The sequence below is a fragment of the Macaca fascicularis genome, chromosome 2 (genome assembly GCF_037993035.2).
Source record: "Macaca fascicularis isolate 582-1 chromosome 2, T2T-MFA8v1.1".
NCBI lineage: Eukaryota > Metazoa > Chordata > Mammalia > Primates > Cercopithecidae > Macaca > Macaca fascicularis.
In genome coordinates this window covers 119,555,366-119,575,780 of record NC_088376.1, presented here as the reverse complement: position 1 = coordinate 119,575,780, position 20,415 = coordinate 119,555,366, and the positions used below count along the sequence as shown (strand labels likewise).

At 41.9% G+C, this 20,415-nt stretch overlaps 1 protein-coding gene across 18 annotated transcripts in view; it reads left to right on the top strand.

Moving 5' to 3' along the window:
• The first annotated feature begins 263 nt into the window (after nucleotides 1-263).
• Nucleotides 264-20,415, top strand: part of ERC2 (ELKS/RAB6-interacting/CAST family member 2) — a 974,891-nt gene continuing 954,739 nt past the window's right edge. For all 18 annotated transcript variants that reach the window (XR_012431280.1, XR_012431279.1, XR_012431278.1 and 15 more), the window contains exon 1: nucleotides 264-483. The gene's annotated coding sequence lies outside the window, so the exon portion shown is untranslated. The remainder of the gene's footprint in view (nucleotides 484-20,415) is intronic.

Genomic DNA, 20,415 nt, shown 5'->3' with positions numbered 1-20,415 from the left:
CGGGAGGAGGCGCTGCGAAGACCCCTGCCCATGCCGTGCGCTTTCTGCTGCCCCCAGCGGAGGCGCCCGGGCCCCAGCCCCGGCCCCCCTAGCGGCTCCTCGGGAATGCTGGGAATGTGAGTCAGGGCCTCCGCGAGCGGGCGAGCGTGCGGGCCGGCCGGGTGGGGGCTCAGCCGAGCGCAGCGCCTGGCAGCGCCGCGCGAGCGCGCGTCTCGGGACTGCGGCGGGTGCCGCCCCCTCGGCCGCCGGCCCCGCCCGGCCCCGCGCCTGGCCCCGGCCCTCCGAGCGGTGTCCTCCTCCTTCCCTTCTTTCCTCCCTCCCGGTTCCCCGCCCCGCTTCTCCTCCTATTCCTCCGCCTCCCGCTCCTGCTCGCTCGGTCTCCGGCTCCGGCGCCGGCTCCTGCTCCTCCCGGCCGCCCGGGGCCAAGGCGACGAGAGGTTGTAAAAATCCATGTGGGACGGCCCCGGGGCGAGCATCCGAAAGGTGAGACGCCGAAGCTGGGGTCGGGGCCGCCTGGTGCCCAGCTCCCTCGGGGTACCTGTGCCCGGGCATCCCTCGTGCCGGGTCCCCCTCGCTTGTGGGGAGCTGCAATGCGTTATCGTGGGGAGCCTAGGGGTGAACCATCCGCCTCCTCCGGGGCTTTCTCGGGCGGGGGAAGGGATGGGGCGGCCTAAGGGAGGATTTGCCTTGATGTCTAAACCCCCGGATTGGAACAAGTGCACGGTTTCCTCCGGCGCGCGGGCGCCGCTCGCTAGCCCCGGCGGCCCGGGCCACCTCCCGCAGTCCCTCTCCGGCAGCCACCCTCACTGCCATCGCCTTTCTTCTCTCAGATCCCCCTTTTCTGCCTGGCGTCCCCTCTTGCCTCGAGGGGTGGGGTATTAGCTGGGGCGGGGGTCTTGAGCAACCCCAAGCAGAACAAAGTGGAGAAAGGTGGAGCCCCAGCCCAGGGGGTGGGGTGGCTGGCTGCCTGGGTGGGCTCCGAGGGGAGCGTGTGTTTTTAAAAAAAAAAACCCGTGTCAGGGAAAATGAAGCCGATTTATGGGGAGGGCTAGGGGATGGTGTATGAAAAGGAATACGATGTGAAATTGAACTGAACGGCATTCCTTCTCTCCTCCTCCCCATCTCCTAATTATACAAAAAAGGGATACTTACGAAGGTGTACCTAATTTAAAAAAATACCATACGAGCCTTTGAAAGATCATCTTAGGACAGTGAAGATTAAGAGCTGCTTTGGTTCGGGGTAATAAAATAGCGCTCGTAAACTCTCCGTTCGGCCCTGCCTTATTTATTTTGTACTTAAGGGTCTCTGTTCTTGCCGGAGAGGGAGGGTCCGCTCTTTTAGGAGTCGATCGATTTTAGGCGGCTACCTGCCTTTGCTGGATGAAAGGCAATTTACTCCCGGAGCGGTGAATTGTCAGTTCCCTCTGTGATTGACAGCCACACCTGCCACTTACGTGGGTAGAATGGGGACCAGTGGAACCCAAAGAACCAATCAATGCTCGGGAGAGGAGGGCAGCTCCCACTTGTCATGGTTAGTTTCCTGGTTGGCTCTTTAAATCAGTGGTTTTACTTAACCATTGGTTTCCACCTGGTATGGGGATCCAGCTGTGAGAGGCAGACAAGCGGGAAGAAAACTCTTTGAAAATGGACTTTTAGAAGCAAGTATATTTGACCCGTGTTTCCTTGTCCTCCCCATCCCTTACCCACCACCCCACTGATTATTAGTTGTTGTAGTTGCGGATGCCAAGGCCATTGGCTTAAAAATGAAAATGAATCTGTGTAAAGAAGGAATTGGGGGAGGGGGTGTTAGAATTGCCCACCTATTTCTCCAGAATTGCAGTCTTTATAAGAGACACCATGTGCCGTTGAGCTATCCGGAAAAGGGTGTGGCACTTTGTCTCCTATGGTCACTCTTGTCCTTGTAAAGTCACATTGTTTCTCAGTATACAGTACTTGGGTCTTGGCTCTACTGGATGGATTTATAAGATATTTTTGAAGCCGGCAAACGTTCTTTATGGGGAGTCACATGAATAGAAGGGATTCTTTTAGTTCTGACAGTTAACTTCTGGAAGTGAGGGCTGCCTTGTTCTCTTTTGCAGAATGTCAGTTTGGTGGTGGTGGGGTCAAGTCATTTTCTTTCTGGGGAGTAGTAGAGTTTGCCTTTTTCTCCTGTAAGCCATCTTGTCTCTTTGCTTCTGTGCTTTAATAAAATACTTTTACAGTTTTGGCAGGGAGGGGTGTGGAAGGTGATGGTGTCATGATTTTCACCAGCAAGACTTTCACCGGTGGGTGAATCATGGGTGAAGGACCAGATCCTTCTCAACTCACTACTAGTGAAAGGCTGATTTTTCAACACCCTTCTCCCTGAATTCATTTAAAAAATTACTGATTGATCCAAAGAGCTGTCACTTTATAGAAGCTGTACCTGGATGTGAACATAATGCTGTGAATTAAGCATTTCATAAACAGACTGTGAGCCAGAATATACTGATTAGAATGGTTTTCATGTAGAAGTCGGGGTTGTCAAAGCAGTATTATTACTATTACTATCATCATCGTTATTATTGCATAGGCAAGCACTTTGTTAAGTACTTTATATGCATTATCTTTTTTAAACCTTGTGGAGCCCCTGTGAAGTAGGTACTATTCTTATGCCCAAATTATAGATGAGTAACTAGAAGGAATTAAGTATCTTGCCACAGTTTAGTATGAAAGCAAGAACCTGAGCCCAGGTTTGTCTTACCCAGAGCCCATGACCTTGGCCATGGCCTTGACTTCAAATTTGGGTTGTGTAGTCTGCATGTGTCCAGTCTGAAGTGTAGGTTCTCCCAGCATACGTAGAGCTAACCCTCTTAAGAGTCCACTGTGATTCTGACAGTCCTTTTATCAGCCTGTTTTGCCTTTCCATTTTAAGGCTGTGGCATGGGTCAATAGGCAAATTTAGTAACTTTGTTTATTATATATTTCCAGTAGAAACATAATAAAATATAAAAAATATAACATATGATAAAATAAAAATTTTGACTCGATAGAAATTTAGTTCCAAACTTAATGATGATGACTTAAAAGAAGGTAAAACAAAACAAAATTCACACTCTTCCATTTTTCTTGACACCTTAAATTTCCAATTGGAGTTTTAAATAGATCTTGGTTGAATAAATGCTCCTAACATCATTCAATTGTCTCCCCACCAAGGGATTAGGGTTTTATTTTCTTTGTTATTTACAGAGACCGTTTTCTATTAGTGATTAGCTATAATGATATTTAAAATTATTCTTTTGTAATAGCATGACCCTCTTATTTTATTTTTTATTGTTTTTTGAAATGGAGTCTTGCTCCTGTCACATAGGCTGAAGTGTAGTGGTGCGATCTTGGCTCACTGCAATCTCCGCCTCCTGGGTTCAAGTGATTCTCCTGCCTCAGCCTCCCAAGTAGCTGGGATTACAGGTTCCTGCCACCATGCCTCTCTAATTTTTGTATTTTTAGTAGAGACGGGGTTTCACCATGTTGGCCAGGCTGGTCTCGAACTCCTGACCTCAGGTGATCCTCCTGCCTTGGCCTCCCAAAGTGCTGGCATTACAGGTGTGACCAGCTCTCTTGTTTTTAATATGTTGGAAAAGCTACAAGATGTAAGCCTTATCAGTCTCTTCCCGTTGGTGAAACTCAGTGGTGAAGGTTTGCCAAAACAGGTATCCTGAAAAATAAGGTGAATGATGTTGGAGTCCACAAATTTACCTAAAGAGTCTTTGACTTTGGTTAGGTTGACTTTTGTACAATCTGCATTTGCTTGTTTTACTAGGACATCCTCTAGCCCTTTTTTTTTTTTTTTTTAATCTGCTAACCAGTTAACATTTTGGCTGGTCCATGGGGCACCTACTTGCCAGCCAACAGTTTCTGTTTCAGCAATGTTTACACTATTCCTTTATATTTTATTGTGATTTTCTTAGTTTAGAAACATAGGATGAATGGAAAACACAGAAAAGCACCAATATTCATGGTAATGTGGGTCTCATAAATTTAAAATAGTTGATCCAAAGGTAGAAATCACTGGATGTACAAAACATGGAGATTCTTTAGCCTGTTCTTTTTATGTGAAGAAAAGGAACAAAGCGAATGAAGATATAAGACATGCTAACATATATCAAATGATAAGATATATTAGTCAGCTTTGGCAGTGTAACAAAACTCCGAATTACAGCAACAGGTATTTATTTTCACACTCATGGGTCTTCAGGTTGACCGTGATTTGGCTGGTATAGGTTGGGCTCCTTGGGGTGGCTGTGCAGAGGCTGTGGGTTGGGTTCCAGTCTGCTCCACATGTGTCCTGGGGCCCAGGCTGAAGGGATGGCAGCTACTTGGGGCATACTCTTCTCCTGGCAGATCACTGGAGCCAAGAGGCAAACTGCATGAGCAAATGTCACTTTCACTGATAACCTATTTTGGACAAAGCACTATTTTGGACAAAACTTGTGTGTAAAAGTAGACTCTGTTCACAGTAAGGGAGCGAATATCTGATGAACTATGATCCAGATTCCAACAGCATGTAAAAATTATGGTGAGAGGCTTTTCTAATTTTTTCTTTGTCTTGGGGAATGCAATTTTCATCCCCTTATTCCCATTGCTGGCTGTGTGACATATAAACCTGGTGCTTAACTTCTGCATTTCAGGAATATACTGTGTTTGATTTTAGAGGGCTGGCTGTAAAGCAGGTTGGTGTATACATATGAATTACTTAAATTATTAAGGCATTATTTATTAGAACCTACTGTGTTCCAAGAGACAATGTTCAGTATCTAAAAACTTTGGTGAACACAGTTTTTATCTGATGTGGGTCCTGCCACCATGAAACTTATCATTAGGAATAAGTGTGAGGAAGGACTTCTTGGATGCAATGGCATTTTCCTGGACCTTAAAGCAGAGAGAGTTGGAGATGCAGATAGAGCAAGGGATGCTATAAAAACGTAGGGGCACACATGGATATTGAGTTATTCCACTTGGCCAGAGAGTAAGAAAGGTGAATAACAACAACAATAATAATTATAACAGTAGTATTTATAGCTTAACTTCTATCGGGCAGTTAACTATGTGTTAGGCACTGTGCTTAGCACTTTCCATAAGATATTTAATATTGGGTAGGCATTGCTGGTTGCCTACCCAACATTCATTTTCTCCTTTCTAACTAGAAGAAACCCAATTTTGTCTAAGATAGAAATAAGCCCACCTCACCTTCCCAAGACTCCCTTGGACTCACAGTGGCCATGACAGTTGAGTCTGATAATGACATAAGTGGAAGTTGTTGGGTGGAGGCTTTCCTGAAAATGTGGTGAGTGGGACACACCTGGTTGTTATACTCCAAGAACTTTTCAGCTTTTAGCTTCTTGCTGCTGAGATCATCGGTGCAATGCCTGGAGGGGTAGCAGCCAACTACAACAATGAAGATAAAGTCATGGTTTTTATTTTGTTTGTTTGCTTTTGAGACAGGGCCTCACTCTGTCACCGAGCCTGGAGTGCAGTGGCACGGATCTCAGCTCACGCAGCCTTGATTTCCCTGGCTCAAGTGATTCTCCTACCTCAGTCTTCGTAGTAGCTGGAACTACGGGTGTGCACTACCATGCCTGGCTGATTTTTGTATACTTTTGTAAAGATGAGGTTTCCCCGTGTTGCTCAGGCTGGTCTGGAACTCCTGAGCTCAAGTGATCTCCCTGCCTTGGCCTCCCAAAGTGCTGGGATTACAGGTGTGAGCCACTGTGCCTAGCCAAAATCATGTCTTACAAATGGCAAAGCTGGAGTCTGGAAGGATCTTGGTCTTAGTGACATTGTTCATTCATAGTACCAGCCCAGAGTGCCTTCCCCTGTACTTCTTATTGCATGAAACAAAAAAGTTCTTTACTTGTAAGCCACTACTTATTACTTGTGGCCACATACTCCTCACTAATACATACCTTCTCAAGAAAACCCTCAAAGTAGATGCTATCACCTATTTTGCAGGTGAGAACATTAAAACTTAGAGGGGTTAAGGACTTGCCCAACCAGTAAGTGGAAGCGTTATGGGTTCAAAACAATGTCATTTTGACTTTCAGGATCATCATCTTGCCTCTGGCTGGGCAGGATAAGTACTGTAGTGGAGATAATATTGGAAAATTAGGCTGGAGTAAGACTGAGGAGGCACCTGGATTCCTGATTGAAATATCTGAGTTTGATTTCATGGGCTAGTGAGTATAAAGCCATTGAAAAAGACAGAGACCAGAGGTTGGGAGTCCACTGAGGCTTGAGTGCATGACATACATGCTTTAGTGCGAGTGGAGGTGGAGGGAAAACTGGGCATGAAACAGAGCTGGGGACATGAGAAGATAATGGAATTGAGTGAACCCAAATCATAGTTCCTGTTAACCTGAGAACAAAATGAAAGTCTCCTGAAGACTAGTATTCACTTCTACTGATGGCTTCACATTTGCCCAGAAGTAGGGAATGAGTAATATAGAGAATTGCTAATGGGATATGAATCACTATTTAATGCTGTGGGGTGGGGTCTTCTACTCATTGTCAATACCATTTATTGAGCCCTTGATGACCTTGTATTACATGACTTTGGTCTGGGTCTGGCTCACTGTGCCAGTTAAAGGTAGCAGAGGTGAAGGGTAAGGTCAGAAGGTGCTGCAGTGGTACATTAGATTCTGTCCATGGACTTATTTCTGCTAAACATTCTAGACCTTCCTTGCGCGGTAGATTGGGGTTACTTTAACTGTCTGTGTCTCCTTTTTTTCTTCTCTTTACTTTTTAAATCTGTAAAATAAAGGATTTGGTTTACATTCATAGTTTTCAAATGTTTTTCAGCTGTTAAAACTTTTTGTTTCCTAAATAAAAATTTATCTGGACCCTCAGTATATTTATAGAAAGCAGAGCTGTTCTGGAAATTTAGGGTCCAGATTTGTGTTGCATGAGGTATCTTTACGTTGAGGCCACTGCTCTAAAATGATACCTACACACCCTTCCTGGTCCAGGATTATGTGAATCTTATAGCTGTTCAGATGTTTTATTTGTGCATCATCTTTAACAAATCCCTTTGTTATTCCACAGGTTGTGTCTTGATATCATCTGTGGTAGAGACTGTTAATGTTCCCCATAGCCACTTTCTCTTTCCTTCCAGGCATATGTTGTAAGTGGCTTGCATCACTTCCATGCTAGAACATTTGATTTCCAGTGTGAGAGCACCCAGTGCTCTCTTCTACTGCAATGATTATGGAAATGTGTGTTGAGATGGAGCCCTCCATCTGCCTGGGCCTTTCAGTCACTAAATGAACACAGCTTCCAGTCAACTGGAGTTGGACATATAGACCAAGAAGTAAACTTTGGTTGTTTTAAACAATGAAGATTTTGTGATTTTTGGTTTCTGCAGCACTTTTCTGCTTATGTTTACTGATACGTCATCTTTGAGCATATCTGCTAAACTTTATGTAACTTACTTTTTGGGTGCCTTCTGGATTAACCTGAAGCCTGGCCAGCTTGTCCTTACTTTGTAGTTAGGAAAGCAGTGGGCTGGCACCTACATCTACTGTCCTGTTCAAATAGATTCTTTGAATTGAAATCTTTATGCTCAATAACATTCGTTTTCATGTTTAAAAAGTGCCTGAAGACATATTGTATAGTGCACCTTACTGTTCTTAAAAAAAAAAAAAAAAAAAAAGCCTTTATGCCATGTTGCTTTTTTGTTGTTTTTTTTTTTTTGTATTTTTAGTAGAGACAGGGTTTCACCGTGTTAGCCAGGATGGTCTTGATCTCCTGACCTCATGATCCGCCCGCCTCGGCCCCCTAAAGTGCTGGGATTACAGGCGTGAGCCACCACACCCGGCTGCCACGTTGCTTTTTTAAGTATAGAATCTATGTGGCTTAGAAAGGAATAATGACTATCAGTTACCATAACAATGGCTGTTATTAATTAAGTAGTGATTAACTTATGAAGTATTTATTGGGTATCTACTTTGTGATAGGCACTGGGGGTACAGAGATGAACCACAGATAGTTCCTTACTACTTGGAGCTAATACTCCAGTTGGAAGTGATGGATACATTTGCTCTGTTATATGAAGAGCACCACTTATTGAGCATTTACTATGTGGTAGGCACTGTGCTAGGTGCTTTATATTGCTCATTTCATATTACCTATACCAGTAAACGTATTATCCCATTTTATAGGTGAGGAAACTGAGACTCAAAGAGTTTGATAAGTTCCATGAAGGCAAGAGCTTTGCCTTTTGCTGTATCCCTGGTGCCAAGATGTTCTATAAGTATTTGTTCAATGATTGAAGGAATAGAAAAGCTTGCTCAGAGTTAATGCTGTGGCAGAGCCAGAATTTGAATCCACCTCTGCCTTACTCTCAAGGCTGCTAAATTATCACTAGAGAAAGTAGAAACAGTGAGTGGCCCCACAATTGCATCAGAAACAATCACCAAGCCTTACAAGTGTCAATGCCAAAAGCACCAGGAACTCTAAGCTGTCTCACTTTCACGGCCAGGGCCGAGCCTTCTTTGTGATTTTCTGCTCATTCTTTCAGCTGGGGAAGTCCAAGGCCACTATCTCACTGACTTAATTGTTCATATAATTGGTTACACCTCTCTTGGGCCAGTTCATCTGCTACTCCAGCCTAATTTCTTCAGCAGTTGGCTGGCCAATTCCCAGGGCGTGCCTCAAGTTCTGCTGTTAACCTCTTGGGCATTCCTTCTCCACTTACATCTTCCAGATTTGTTGCTTTGAAGTTGCACTTCCTCTGTTCTTGAACTCATGTTGACTCTGCCAAGCAGAGTTCACTTGGTCAGATCCCAGAAATATCTAGTTGCTGGCACCTAATCGGCACTCAACAAAATTAAAAAGAGAGAGACAGCGTGTGTGCATGGAAGAAGAGAAGAAAATAAATAAAGACAGGAAGAACTTTCAGGAAGGAACTAAGTGATTATTTTTTACTGGAAGTCAATGGTGAGATTATTGCCCCACTGGATGAAAAGTTGGAAGGGCATCTCTGAGATACACCTTAAAACCAAAGGCCAGCCACAATGTTCATAGATACCTTATACCAGCAACTTAGTTTTGCTATGGTTTATTTTTCAGTCTTTTTTGCTTACTTGATTATCCTGTGTGAGTGTGTGTGTGTGTATGTATGTGTGTGTGTGGTCTGATAGCATTAGCTCTCTTTTCCTGTCTTAATACTTTCCACCCCTAAAGGTAGTTGTCATTCTGTTATTTCAGGGCATGAATGAGTTGCAGGCAGCAAAGTGCATTTACTCTAAATGCATTAGGAGCAAACTATTAATTCAAGGCAACTTCTTAGTGGGTCAGAAGACTAGAGCTTGAATGGGAATTGAGCAATGTGACTGTTCTTTAAGAATAAGCTCAGATCCTTATGCAAACCATGAAATATTTCTGCTAAATGGTATGACTAATTACAGTAAGAAAGAGTGGGGTTTCATACAAGAAATTGAACCTAGTTGTGCACTGTGGTTACCAGTTCTTATGTGGCAAATTTCTCTATAATAAGATGGGTGTGGTCAGGCTGGGAGTTCATCCTCTATGGGCCTGAGGTGATTGAAGGTGGGTTTGGGGTCTGGGAGCTGCTCTGGCAGTGAGAGTTGAGCAACTCTGCAAGATGTGAGTTTAGGGTGGTCCCATGATCACTGGTTATTTTCTCAGTGATACTGGTGGACATCAAATTCCTACCAAGATGTCTTTCTTGTGCCTGGCTTGAGGCAGATTAGCCATGCTCCGTTTTGCCAGCTGGCTTCAGCTGTCATCACGTCAAGGAGCGGCCGTGATTCAAGGGGCAGGTTCCGAGAGGAGCAGGATTGTTGACTCTTTTTTCTACATTCACGTCTTAGGAGAGGATTTTTGATGTCTTTTCTTTCCTTCTGGTGATGTGTGTTTTTCCTTCCCTTCTAAGGCTGTAACGTTCCTTCCTCCCCCTTCTTTGTTTTGCATTTTGACCCTTTATTCGTATTGTTCCTGAAGCCTCTCCCTGACAGGAAGCAGGAGGTTGGGTAGCGAGTGGGATAACAGCGTGGCATTTGTATGGGCTCGTTGAAAATAGGTCCTGTTTGATGCTGAGTGGGTACAAAAGCACCTGGGTCTTGGTGGCTGCTGTTCATCAGGCTTGTGAGTGTGGAGCAGTTAGTGGAGGCACGCAAGGGGAATTCTTCACCTTTTTTGTGAAAGCTGAGAAATAACTCTCTTTTTATACATGGGCTTTGAATGCATTCATGGGCCACCTTGAATTCACAACATGAATAGTTGCTTAGAATAACTTCAGAGCAGATTCTTTTGGATACAGAGACATAGCACTGACCTGGGGTCACAAGCCCTAAGTTCCCTTTCTGGCTTTGCCACTAGCTTTCTCCTTATTTGGGATCTCTGTTTCTCTATCATCTAGTCCAATTTGCTTCAAAGGCACTCTTCTAGACCTATTATATATATATTTTTACAAGTTTCTTCATGCAGAGGTTCAACTAAGTAATTATCATTTTATTAGTTATTTTAACCTGGAAAACAGGAATGGCTGGTGTTCTTTCATAATAGACATTAGTAACAAAGAATTAAGCCATTCTGTTATGTATTCATCATATGAGTGTATGCTTGCTTTGTGCCAGTCTTCTTCTGGGAATGGGGTGTGTATGTGTTGGGGGGACCGTTAAGAGAGCAGGTAATTTTGTGGGGAAGCTCAGGGATTGTAGTATCTAGAGGAGCACCAAAAAGTAAGCAGGCAATAATGGATGCTCTCTGGGGGAACATCCAGGCTGTCACGGAAGACTTAGGAGAGTCATGGATGAAGAATGAAGGAAGGCTTCCCGAAGAAAGTAGCACCTAAAGTGTCACTGAAGGGTAAATGGAATTAGCCAGAGGAGGGAGGATTTGAAGGTACAAATAACAGGGGGAATAGCATGCACTAGGTCCAAAGGTAAGCAAGAGAATGTGAGATTCAGGGTTCATAGAGGTAAAGGTAGATAGAACTGCAGAGCTGGAGTTTAGCTTGGCTCAGGATGACGGATGGTAAGAGGAGCCAGAGAGCGTGACAGGGCATGAGACCCTGTGAGCCATTGAAGAGTTGGGACTCAAGCTTAAACCTTCAAGAGATTTCAAGTAGGGGACGGATATGATCAAAGACTCTGACTGCTCTTTATTCTCCTTTTATTTCACTGTCATGGCAATAATTACCTACTTTTGATGCTTGTGGGAGTATGGGGCTTGCTATTGGGAAGAGAGGGTGGCAAGATGACCTGGAGAACAATAGAAAGATTGATTATTATGGCTTTGGGACTCCTAGCAATGTCCATTCTTATTCATTGACCAAACACAATTTATGCAGCCTTAATAATTTTGAAAGATCATTTTCCCAGTGAGGAAAAATATCTTCTGGTAAAAATTTGCAGTGGGACTCCACACCACTTGTTGGTTTTGAGACTCTTTCCAAATATCACGAAGGACAAAGTTCATTTCAGCAAATTTTAAGCAGAGCACAGAGAGTATACGTTGTGTTTTAAAATCTTTGTAGTTAATGGGCAGAATGAAACTGACTGCGTTAGATTAATCGAGGGGAATACTTGGAGTAATTCATAGTGTACAGCTTCTGAAAGTGGTCTGAGAAAGTTCATGAATGGAAATAGTTTCATTATTCCTTGAAATGTACAAGATTGGGAGTTATGGGCCAGAACACTATTCAATGCCCCGTGTATAGTGGCTGCCTCTGACTTTACTTTGGTATGATTTACACTCTTGCACATTATACAGTAACACTGTTAAATTGCCTTTCATACATTAATCTTCTGTGCTGTAGCTTATGAACCACCATTCTGAGCTACTGTATCATGACCTTACTTGCCAACAAGTAGTTTTAGTTCATCAGCATCACCATATTTGCACAACAGAATTTGTGCAATCACCTGAATATTTCTTGAATTTTGTCATTAATTTATAAGTGGAAAATGGAAAAATGTAGGCAATAATATAGGGATAAGTATTTAGCTCATGATGTAATTGAGCCAAACAGTGAAACCATTAGGCATGCCCAATATGGCTAGTGGTTAGCTTTAGTCAGATGCTTTGAACTTAAGTTGGCCAACTATTTATAGTTGTGAGTGAAGTTAAAGGCTACGTATGTATGAAATGTTGGAAAAAAGCTTTAGGGATTATATTAAAGAGCAAGATGGAATTTGGGATTTTATCATTTATTTGTTTTTGGGAACAGTTTCCCTTTTTAACATGTAATTCAAGGTAAGTTTTGTTTGTTCAGCTTTTTAAAAAGTACATATTCAGAAAGGCATTTTCTACAAAAGCAAGGGACAGAAATTGGATTTCTCATCAGTCTTATTTATGAGTCCACCAGAGTATGTAACCTAATCCTTTGGTTTGCTAGTCAGAATAGGTGATTATTATGATAAAATCTCTGTGTATTTTGGCAAGCAAGTAACAAGAAATCAAAGCAAAATAAAATGACATTTGGCAAAGGATTTACCTCAATGAGAATTTCATGATCGCATGGTTTCATTTGTTAAAATGATGTACTGTGGAACTAGAGAAAGACTAAATGAATCCTAGTCTTTGCCATAAACCTTAGGAGGGTACATTTGTAGCCAAAGAGAGAAAGGGATACGGATAAAATTTACCAGATTAAAGTTTGTGTATAATTGACCCCACAGCCCTCTAATTCCTGAGGTCAGGAGGGAATGGTGGTTATCTGTCTGTCCTGGGTGGGTCTGCTTGCTATCTGGGGAGCTTATCTAACTTCTTTTGTGGGCTCAGCCCACCTCTAGGCAAAAGATGGAGTTGGATACAGAATTCCAGTTCTTTCTAATACCTCTTGTAGTTGGTTAAATGATGAGTGCTAAGTCATGAGAGATGTTATTCACACAGAAGATGGAAAGAATTGGCTCTTAGATTTTTTAATCTCTTCCTGAAACTGAGAGACGTAGTTTATCTTCTATAAAAAAGGTGGATAATTGTTAGACCAGAAATTCAAGAAGCTCATATTAAGTATCTACTGTGAGTCAGGCACTGTGCTAAGCACTTTTAAGAATTATCTCGTTTAATCTTCACAATAACTTCATGATCTAAGTATTATTTTTATTGATGAGGAAAGTAATATTTAGAGAAATTAAGAAACTTGCCTCCGTGTCTTAGTTGAGTTTCCCACAGAAGCAGACCCTGAGACAAGTAATTACTTGGGACATACAGGGGTCACTAGTGAGTGAATGAGAGTGCGAGACAGGGAAGTGAAGGCAGCCAATAGATGGGGCATTGTTAAGCGAGTTGTGCAATGGCAGCTGGTGTTTAATACCATAAGGAAATGGTAGAGATAGTGCACAACACCTGCCTTAGGGTATTTTTACACAAAGTCTAAGAGAGTAGGGATGTCTCACCACTAGCTCATGTCAGTTGTTTTTTATTCTTTCCTTTTTTTTTTTTTTTTTTTTTATACGGAGTCTCGTTCTGTCTGGAGTGCAGTGGCCGGATCTCAGCTCACTGCAAGCTCCGCCTCCCGGGTTTACGCCATTCTCCTGCCTCAGCCTCCCGAGTAGCTGGGACTACAGGCACCGGCCACCTCGCCCGGCTAGTTTTTTGTATTTTTTTTTTAGTAGAGACGGGGTTTCACTGTGTTAGCCAGTATGGTCTCGATCTCCTGACCTCGTGATCCGGCCGTCTCGGCCTCCCAAAGTGCTGGGATTACAGGCTTGAGCCACCGCGCCCGGCTCTTCTTTCCTTTTTTTTAAAATTTATTTATTTTTATTATTTTATTGTGGTAAAATATACATAACATAAAATTTACTATTGTAACCATTTTAAAGTGCACAGTTTGGTGGTACTAAGTATATTTGCAATGTTGTGCAGCCATCACCACCATCAATCTCCAGAGCTTTCTCATCATCCCATACTGAAACTTTGTACTAATTAAACAATAACTCCACATTCCCCCAGCCCCTGGAAACCACCATTATACTTTCTGTCTCTATGAATTTGACTATTCTAGGTACCTCATATAAATGATATCAGCCAATATTTGTGCTTTTGTGGCTGGTTTATTTCACTTAGCATAATGTTTTCCAAATTCATGTTATAGCATGTATCAGAATTTCATTTCCTTTTTTTTTTTTGAGACAGAGTCTCGCTCTGTTGCCCAAGTGGGAGTGCAGTGGCACAATCTTGGCTCACTGCAACCTCTGCCTCCTGGGTTCAAGTGATCTGCATACCTCAGTCTCCCAAGTAGCTAGGACTACAGGTGCACGCCAACATGCCTGGCTAATTTTTGTATTTTTTTAGTAAAGTTGAGGTTTTGCCATGTTAGCCATGCTGGTCTTGAACTCCTGCCCTCAGATGATCCACCCACCTTGGCCTCCTCATTTCTTTTTTAAGGATGAATAATATTCCATTTTATGTATATGCTTCATTTTCTTTATGCATTCAATGTCAGTGGACATTTCGGTTGTTTTCACCTTTTAGCTATCATGAATAATGCTGTTGTGAACACTGGTATATAAATATCTGTCAGATTTTTTTAAGGGTGGTTAACTCTGGGACTTCTACACCCTGCAAGGGAAGACTAGCTTATCCAGGTTTAAAAGATGCTCTCAGGCAGAGATTCTGATATTGGCAGTGCCTTTGGGGCACTCTAAAATGTTCAGGCCAGAGGGACATTGGTAGGCACTTAGAGCATCTGCTTGCAAGATCTTAACCTAAGTAAGTGGAGAAACTGGAATTTGGACTCTTCAGAGCCCATGCTTTAAACTGCTCTACACTGAGTTGCCTTTTAATTGCAAGTGTAAAATAGTGCTGAGATATGAAGATGAAGAAGACATAGTTCTTGCCTTCAAGGAAGGTACAGGGTTGAATCATCTGTTTTGCAAAAGGTTCAAGTGAAGACAGGGGCATCACTTGGTGCAATCTGTAAGTCACACATCCCTTATAAGATGGAATCACAGATAGCAGGAGGTGGGTGCATGTGTTGCCTTTCTTTTGGTGGGGAGGCATGCTTGGGTCAGGCACAGCTGGACTCTTCCTAGGGCTGTGCTCCAGGACAGGCACTCACACATGTACTGATCATATGAGGTCCAGCCCACGCCCATTGATCCTCGCTGGCATTCACTATTTGGATGGTTTGTACAACTATGTCACCTCCTAGCAGGATTTATCCTCCTTTCGGCTTTTCCAGTGATTGCCTTCATCTCGATGTCCAAGCACCAGGAGCAGCTATTTGTCAGTAAAGAAATCAGTGGTCAGGAATAATAAAAAGAATACATTTGGAGGCAGTTAAAATAGTTGGTTGTATGCATCTGTGTCTGAAAATAAATTATTTACAAATGATTTGCATTTATCTGGAGACCTAACAGAAGATATTCTGTCCCTGAATGAATGATATTTCCTAGTTTGGTAATCTGTAGAGGAAGAAAGAAATGAGAGATAAATCAATGAGAAAACGCTGTCCTATATTTTAACCTGAAAGTTGCCTATTTTGTTTTAGCACTGTATTTGTGGTAGTTGGGTGTATTAGTCAGATATTGCAAGGTTGTGCTGGGCTAACAAAGGACCTCCAAATCTCAGTGGCTTCTTTCTCTCAGGGGTTGTCTGTGATTCTGCTCCATGTTATCTTTATTCTGGGACACAGGCTGAAGGTGCCTTTCTTGGACAGCCTATTCTCCTGGTAGACAAGAAAAAACAATGGTTTATCCACAAGAGGGCTCTGATAGCTACTGTTTGGTTATGGCATTTGTTACTTCTGCTCACATTTCATTGGCCAAAACAAGTCATACGGCTAAGCCAGGTGTCAATGGAGCAGGAAAGATGATCTTCCCACAGGAAGGAGACTGTAGGGATGGGCTGGGTAAAGGGCGATGGTGAATATGTTGAATAAATTATGCAATTAACTGCATTGGCTAAAGTTTTACTTTCATGTGCAAATTTTTTTTTTTTGCAACCTTTTTAATCAATTACTTTTTTTAGACCCATTGCAAGATGTGTAAAACTGTTATTTCTATTTTACTCAAGAGGAAGACAGGGTCTAATTTAAGAAAACAACACAATGAGCCTGTGGTCAGTATTGATGATGAGGAGGATTGTACTGAGTATTTACTGAGACTCAGGCACTGTGCTAAGTACTTCTGCCTTCTCTGATTTAATCATTACTCACCTTATTTTTGTGAAGTAGCCATTGTTACTCAGATACTTACTGAGGCTCAGAGAGGTTTGCTAACTTGCTCAAAGTTAAACAGATAATAAATATGAGATTCAGGACTCAAATCCAGTGTATGCTTAATCACTTAACCAACGTTTCTCAGACTTAGATGGTATCTTTTTTAATGAAAATAATTTCTTGTAGAACCCCAGGGTTGGGTTAAATTATTTTTATTGTAATGATACTTTAAATTGTGTAAACATAAAGCTGGTGAGTTTTATTTTTAAGCTCTTACACCTTTTTAAAACTTAAATCAATTTAGAAATAGAGTATATGTCATATTACAGTACTAATTCAAATTTACAACATTAATTTAACTGCATTAACTAAATTGCTGCTTGTAACTAGAATGTGATGCTGACTGTTCTGGACGGGTTCTTTGGCATCTTCTGGTCTACCCTGCTGTGCGCTGGATGATGATTCAATTTCCCCACCATATTCACAAAGTTTCATTCATTGTGAGGAATTTGACAATCCTTAACCTTCACCCAGTGAGAACACGTCCTTTAGATCCCCAAGACCATCTTATTTCCTTTCACATTGACTCAGTGATTCCTTAGGGTACAGCTTGATATTCAAAGTCAGTGGGCATGGCGCTGTGCTGATCAAGAATATCCTTACATTATTTGTTTTCAGATTTCTGAAATAAAAACATATTAAATTCTCATTGGATTTAATTCTGTTAAATTCTCATGAGATTTGCAGATTCTTTAATATGCATAACTATGGATCTGACTCCCCTCCTTAGTTCTTGTCCAGGTTAAAAAACTGGATTTTCCTTCTCTGTTACTACACTCTTTCTTCCATAGGACTCTCTCCATCTGAGACCACACTCTATCACTCCCAGAAAGGCCTTCATCTGTTTCCCATGTTCATAGCAACTGGCAGCCTTGCACAACATTGGAGTTGTTAATGTGAACCTGAGTAAAGAGGCTGTGACCCCCTTTTAAATGGAAGGCTTTGGACCTCTAGCATGTCAGAAACCACATTACAGATTTGTTCTCTAGAAGTATTTGTTGAATAGATCTGAGTTATGTCCTGTAATTTCCCTTTTTATTTATTTTTATGTTAGATAAGCCTACCATTATTCATTCATAGACAAGAGATTTGACTCAATTACTTGATGATTTACTTACTGCACTTACTGACTCTCATTTACTCTAATTTCCGTTGTTAAAGGGGTTTCTGCATACCATTCAGCACCCTGAACTTGATCCTTGTTAAAGCCTGCAATGTGACTCTTACGTGGGTATCAGTCATATTTTTGAGAGACCTCAGAGTTAGAATGTAACGTTTATTCTTTCTCTTCTTTCCAGAATACATAGATGAATGCTTGTCTCCATAATTTGCACATTGGAGCCATTCTTTATCCCTCGTTGATTGTGGTCTTTTTTTTTTTTTTAATAGCTTACAATCTTTGCTAAAATTTTTCCTCATGTATGTGATTATGCCTATATTCTTTTCTAGTAAAAAGCTATTTACACATAATCCTTATACCATTGTAAATGTAGCAAAATTTTGTGTGATTGGATTTTTAGGGCCAAGAGGGCAGAGTTGTTATTCTATCTTTCTATCATTTTCTCAGAAACATCTGTTAGTTGACAGATAGAAGATTTTTTTAGTATAAGACCCAATAATTCCTGAATATTCTTTTTTGTAAGTATACTGTAACTAAAGCTTTGCCAATTGACATTTTACATTTGCAGATGAAAGGAAATGCACAGATGTTTAAAAAACGAATCTGAAAACCTTATTTATTCCTTCAGTGCAACTACTTAATTTGTTCCATTTATGAGACTTTATGAGGCAATGAAAAATGTTGTTATAATTGGCATATTTTATTAACCATCGCTGATTTTAATTTTATTTAACATCTCAAATTATTTCTTAATTTTACTGTTTATTGTTGGGGATTTTGCCATTTTTAAAATTTATTTTTTTTTAGAGATAGGGTCTTTCTCTGTCACCCAGGCTGGAGCGCAATGGTGTGACCATAGCTCACTGCTGCCTTGAACTCCTGGACTCAAGTTACTCTCCTGCCTCAGCCTCCCAAGTAGCTAGGACTACAACTGCACACCACTGCACCTGGCTAATTTATTATTTTTTTATTTTATTTTATTTTTTTGAGATGGAGTCTCACTCTGTCGCCCAGGCTGGAGTGCAGTGGCATGATCTTGGCTCACTGCAAGCTCCACCTCCCAGGTTCACACCATTCTACTGCCTCAGCCTCCTGAGTAGCTGGGACTACAGGCGCCCGCCACCACGCCCGGTTAATTTTTTTGTATTTTTAGTAGAGATGGAGTTTCACCATGTTAACCAGGATGGTCTCGATCTCCTGACCTTGTGATCGGCTCACCTCAGCCTCCCAAAGTGCTGGGATTACAGGCGTGAACCACCGCGCCCGGCCCTTATTTTTAAATTTTTTTGTAGAGATGGGGCATCACCATGTTGCCCAGGCTGGTCTCAAACTCCTGGCCTCAAGTGATCCTCCCACCTTGGTCTCCCAAAATGCTGAGATTATAGGTATGAGCTTACCATACCTGGCTGTTTTGCTATGTTTTTAACTTGTGGATTTAGCTGTGTACTAGATAATAGTCTATTCCCTTAACAAGAGTTTTTAGGGGTTTCAGATTCTTAATTTAACACTTTGAAATAAATTGATGGAGTCTGAAATTTAAATAATGGAAATGATTAATGGGAAGAACAGTTAACTAATATTTGGGCATGCAGAGCCCCTGCCTTGTAGTATGGAAGACAATCAGCCTCTTCACTCAAGTACCTTGCCATAAAATATGAGCCAAGGCAGCTGAACATGTAATCATGCTAAATCTACACATGGAAAACAGTAATTATAAAATGAGTTTGGGAGAACTAAAGGAGAGAGTACTGATGTGTGGATAGGTATGTTTGAGTTTCATAGAGCTTTTTGGAGAATGTTGAGAAAGCAATTTTGAAAATCTCTGCTGTGTTAAGCTGGACTTTCCCCCTACTGATTCACATCATTATAGTATTCACAGATGAAATGGTTTATTACTGGGACTTTCAATAACTACAGATGCATAATATTGTAGCCTGCAGATCATGGGGGAAGGCAATGTCCATTTTTCTCTCTAGTTTTAAAGAACTGGGGTTGATGTCTTGAACACTTTTGAACAGCAGATTGAGTTTGACTCCAAAGTGTCTGACAGGGCTAAGTTTAGTGAACTGAGAGAATTCTATGGCAACTTTGAGGTTTAAAGCCACTGTGTTATATTCTGGTAGCCTTGGGCTTGTCAAGGTTAACTTCTGTGGATCATTAGCTGTGTGCTAGGTATTGTGCTATGTACTTTCTTATATCATCTCATTTAATCTTCCCAAATCCATACAAAAAGTCTGATATCCCCATTTTATAGATGAGAAAAGTGAGGGTGAGAGAAGTAAAATACTTTGCTCAAGGTTGCACATCTAGAAGACAGAAGTATGACTCCAACCAAATCTGATTTTGATGCTCCCCTTTTCCTTTTTAAGACACTTTGTCTTTCCTCTTTGGCTACAATTACAAAATTGTCCTGTAACTGCCATGGAAGTGATTTTAGTGATATGATGAAAATGTCATGATATTAAAGTACCAGCATCATCCTTTCAATTATTTCAAAGTTATTTTGCATAGCTCCCATGTTCCCTTACTCTTGGGTGAGAGGGCCTACTCTGGTTCTCCTCTGACTGCACCCTCCACTGGGGGAAGAGGCCAAGGCGCCAATGCATGTATCCACTTGGAGCCTGTGCCTGGGATTCTAGAGTCCACTCTGAGTACCCACAGGCCTGTGACCTCCCTGCCTAAATGACCCTGAGTTGTCTTCCAGAATCTGCTTGGGATTTTTTTGCCCAGTCTATCTTCTTGGGGGCAAGCCATGCTACCACTGTGTGCATCCCTAGGTTTAGGGTTATGGAGGGGCACATATGTGTGACGTTACAGATCAGGTGTCAGCAAACTACTACCCGTGGGCCAAATCCAACTACCACTATTTTTTTTTTTTTGAGATGGAGTCCCGCTCTGTCACCCAGGCTGGAGTGCAGTGGCACAATCTCGGCTCACTGCAAGCTCTGCCTCCCGGGTTCATGTCATTCTCCTGCCTCAGCCTCCCGAGTAGCTGGGACTACAGGTGCCTGCCACCACGCCCGGCTAATTTTTCGTATTTTTTTGTAGAGACGGGGTTTCACCGTGTTAACCA